This window comes from Penaeus vannamei, chromosome 20 (genome assembly GCF_042767895.1).
Source record: "Penaeus vannamei isolate JL-2024 chromosome 20, ASM4276789v1, whole genome shotgun sequence".
NCBI classification, from domain to species: domain Eukaryota; kingdom Metazoa; phylum Arthropoda; class Malacostraca; order Decapoda; family Penaeidae; genus Penaeus; species Penaeus vannamei.
This window is the reverse complement of record NC_091568.1, coordinates 39,171,837-39,176,836: the sequence shown is the minus strand read 5'-3', so window position 1 is coordinate 39,176,836 and position 5,000 is coordinate 39,171,837. Positions and strand designations below refer to the sequence as shown.

Here is a 5,000-nt window from a genome sequence, read left to right as displayed (position 1 = left end):
TGTGTATATATATACATATACACATATGTATCTATAAATGTGTAAAGAAAGGTAATGCATGCATTTACATGCATGCATGGGCATGTATGTATGTAGTATAAGGGTATGTATATGTGTATACACTGTATAAAAGTATATGTTTATATATATAATATGTTTTATATATACATGCTTGTATATATGTATGTATATGTATCTATATATATCTATGTATGTATATGAGTGCATGTATATCTATGTATGTATACATATATATATATATATATATATATATATATATATATATATATATATATATATATATATATATATATATAGGTGTGTGTGTGTGTGTGTGTGTGTGTGTGTGTGTGTGTGTGTGTGTGTGTGTGTGTGTGTGTGTGTATATATATATGTGTATGTTTATGTGTATGTTTATGTTTATGTATATGTATATGTGTATATGTATGTATATATGTATGTATAAAGTATATGTATGTATGTAAATATATATATATATAAAAATATATGTATATATGTATATGTATATATGTATATGTGCGTATATATATATATATATATATATATATATATATATATATATATATATATACATATATATATATATATATATATATGTATGTATGTATGTATGTATGTGTATGTATGTATGTGCATGTATGTATATGTGTGTATGTACATGTATGTGTGTATGTACGTATACATGTATGCATGTGAGTATTATGTACGTATGTATCTTTGTATGCTTTTGTGTTTGCATCTGTATGTGTGTGTGGATGAGCGTTAGTGCGTGTGTGTGTGTGAGTGCGTTTGTATGTGTTTGTGTGTGTGTGCGTGTGTGTGCATGTACGGGTATGTGTACGTGTATGTGCCTCGGACTATCATTATGTCTCCATCCCTCTTCTATTCCTCTTTCATTCCCCTTTCCCCTCGGCTCCTGCCGCCGCCCGCCGGCCCCCACCACCACTGGCGCCGCCCACCGCCCTATCAAAACGCCCTTATTGTTATCAACGAAGGATAACACCCCAGTCATTCACCATCACCATCTCGATCCTCATCACCAGCGCCTCACCTTCCCTCTTCCGTAGGCACTCTGCTTTCATCACCGTCATCTCACCACCACTATGCCGCCACCACCGCTCATCAATAACACGCACTCTATTCAGCAGACACTCATGACGAACGCCACCCCTACCACATTCATCACCAACAGGCACTCTGCTCTCATCACCCTCATCACCAATAGTAATTATTCTCATCACCTCATCACCCATGCTACCACCAATTACCACCTTCTTCATCAAGCGCCAATATCACCACCACCAATTTCATATTTCACTACCAGGCGCTACTACTCAATACCATCATCATAATGCCACCACCACCACCACCACCATCAAATTAAGAATTTCGTTCTTCAATCACCCTTTTGATCACTAACGCTACCACCCTCATCACCAACGCCACCACCACCACCACCTTCATCACTAGCGCCACCACCACCACCCTCATCACCAACAGCCACTTTATGCCTGCTCATCACCTCTATCACTCTAATATTACTTACCACCACTACCTCGCGGCACAAAGCAGAGGCATTAAGCAAGCACGGAATGGCTGTGGGAATATGATGTTGCTTTCCGCTTGCTTGCATGTTATGGCTGTGGGGGAGACGGATGTGCGTGTGTGTGTGTGTGTGCGTGTGTGTGTGTGTGCGTGTGTGCGTGTGTGTGTGTGTGTGTGTGTGTGTGTGTGTGTGTGTGTGTGTGTGTGTGTGTGTGTGTGTGTGTGTGTGTGTGTGTGTGTGTGTGTGTGTGTGTGTGTGTGTGTGTGTGTGTGTGTGTGTGTGTGTGTGTGCGCGCGCGTGTGTATGTGTGTGTACATGTACGTTTACAGGCACATGTGTACGTGTATGTGCTTCGATATATCTAAGTATGTATGTACGTGCATATGCTTCGGCATGTGTAAGTAAGCGTGTACGTGTGCTTGCGTCCGTACATGTGTGCATGTCTGTGGCTGATGCAGTAGTGGGTGTGTCCTGCTGTATGTGGCTGTATGGCAATGCGGGGTTGAACATCCCGATGCACAGCCAAGCACTGCATAAACTTTTGCTTGAGTCAAATTTTGCTTGTTGTTCGTACCTATTCTTGCTTCGCTCTATGCGACACGCTGGCGAATGGAGGGCGGAAGGAACAGAGAGAATCTTTTACGGGGAAGATAGAAAGATAGAAAAAAGGACACATAATTATTCTGATAAGAGATGGAAGCGTTATACCTACACACACATACATAGACACACACAGACGCATAGACACAGACACAGACACAGACACACACACACACACACACACACACACACACACACACACACATACATAAACATACACACACACACTTAAACATACACACACATGAACATACATACACACACACACACAAACACAAACAAGCAATTTCAAACACGGTATTAACCACACGAAAACACACACAAAAAAAACAACAAAAGCATAAATACAACAAAAGCATAAATACAACCCAAGATCTTGATTATATGTCACGTGTCTCAAGATTAGAAGCTCGAGAATCAACATTATAAATATTCAGTTAATTTGTAACTGGATTCATACACGCCATTTTCTTTCCTGTCTCTCGTGCTTTCTTTATTAGTTTCTCTATTTTTCTCATATTCGTTTTGTCAGATTTAACTTTGTTTTCCAGATTCACTTCCTCATGAAGAGATAAGTATAATAAATAAATAGATTCATCAATAAAAAGACACATTCAGATACTATTTTTCTCTCTCATTTCTTGCATTATCATCATCGTTATTATTACTATTATCACAGTTCTTAATGTCTCTATTATAATCATTTTACAATAATCATCACCATAATTGTCATTATTTTTGCCATCATTAATCCCTAACATAAATTATTCTTATCATTTCATTATCATCATCCTCAACATCATTTTATACCATTATCTTTAATATGTTGTAGCTTTGTCCTATCATCATCATAATTGTCATTATTTTTGCCATCATTAATCTCTATCATAAATCATTATTCTTATCATCATTTCATTATCCTCATCCTCAGCATCATTTCATACCATCATCTTTATTTTGTTGTACCTTTGTCTTATCATCATAATTACCATCATTAATCCCTATCATAAATCATTATTCCTATCATCATTTCATTATCCTCCTCCTCATTTTATACCATTATCTTTATTTTGCTGTATCTTTGTCCCATTTGTCCGGTGCTGGCATATACCGGACGCCTTTCCTGACCCCAACCCTCTCTATCTATCCTGTCTTGGGCTGACTGGCTCGCTCTGTGACTAGATTTTCCCATTATCTTTATTTATCATCATTATTAACATATTCATTACCATTATTTTCATGATTATAAGAATTAGTACTATCTATGATTATTTAAATTTTCGATTTCGCCATCATCATCATCAAGATTATGAGTTTTGTTATCAGTATCTTTACCATTACCTCCTTTATCATTATCATTGTTGTCATAATTATCAGGAGGAAGAGAAGAAAAATATAACGAAAGGAGAGAGAGGAAAAAGAAAAAATGAATTGAAAAAAAGAAAAGGAGGAAGGGATAGAAAAAAAATACAATGAAAGCGAAAAGAAAAAAATGCGAAAGAAAAATAAAAGGAAACCCAGAACCAACCGAAAAATAATAGTCTCCCCCCCCCAAAAAAAAAGGAAAAAAAATCTATCCTTCCCCGAATGGAATAAAAGTCCCGTCCGTCAGAAAACCTTCTCTTATCTCTTATCTCTTTGTACGTGTTCGGTGTAGCATCCTCCCATATCCTCCCATCCTCACGTTCCCCCTCCTCACGTTCCCCCTCCTCCTACTGCCGTTCTTACTTCCTTACGGACACTCTCCATCCTCTCTTCTCCTCTCATACGCTCTCGCTCTCTCACTCACACTCTTCTCTCCTCCTCATTTATCACGCATCTTCTTTGTTTTGGAAGTCTGTACACACGCGCACGCGGGTACTTACATGTATGTACACATGTTCATAAAGCATAGAATCTGATACATGTACACACATACAAGGAAATACGCAAGCATAGGCACGCAAGCATACATATACATTCATACATATTTAAACAGACGTACTTACACACACACACACACACACACACACACACACACACACACACACACACACACACACACACACACTTACTCTCACCCTGTACACTACCACACCCATATTCACGCTCTCGTCCTCACACACATCTACACTCTTATCCACACCCATATCCGTACTCACACGCCTACCCCTACACTCTCACCCACATCCACACCCACACTCTCATCCGCACCGACGCTCAAGCCTACACTCTCATCCACACGCAACCACACACCCAAACCCCACGCCCAACACACTCACCCACACCCACACATACACTCCACACTCCACGCCTCCACCCAACCCCCCCACGCCCAACAAACTCACCCACACCCACACATACACTCCACACACTCCACGCCTCCGCCCCACCCCACGCCCAACAAACTCACCCACACCCACACATACACTCCACACTCCGCGCCTCCACCCAAACCCCACGCTCCTACTGCTCATATCAACACCCACATACACTCCACACTCCATATCGCTCAACCACACGCCCAACACACTCACACACCCACACATACACTCCAAACACTCCATACTCCGCCCCCCCACCCCCAACAAACTCACCCACACCCACACATACACTCCACACACTCCACGCCTCCGCCCAACCCCACGCCCAACAAACTCACCCAAACCCACACATACACTCCACACACACCACATCCTCCGCCCAACACTCTCACCCACGCCCACGCTCCCCGCCCACGCACGCACCCGCCGTCGCCAACAGGACCCGACTGACGAACTCCAAAGAAACAGGGAGGCGGAGTGACCATTGATCCTCCCGCGGTTCTGCAACTCCTTCGCGAAGTTGGCAAGGG

The 5,000-nt window shown here is 41.3% G+C and overlaps 1 long non-coding RNA gene across 1 annotated transcript in view; it reads right to left on the bottom strand.

The window, feature by feature from the left end:
• LOC138865289 (uncharacterized) overlaps window positions 1-5,000 on the bottom strand; it is a 257,019-nt gene that overhangs the window by 104,300 nt on the left and 147,719 nt on the right. The window lies entirely within an intron of this gene.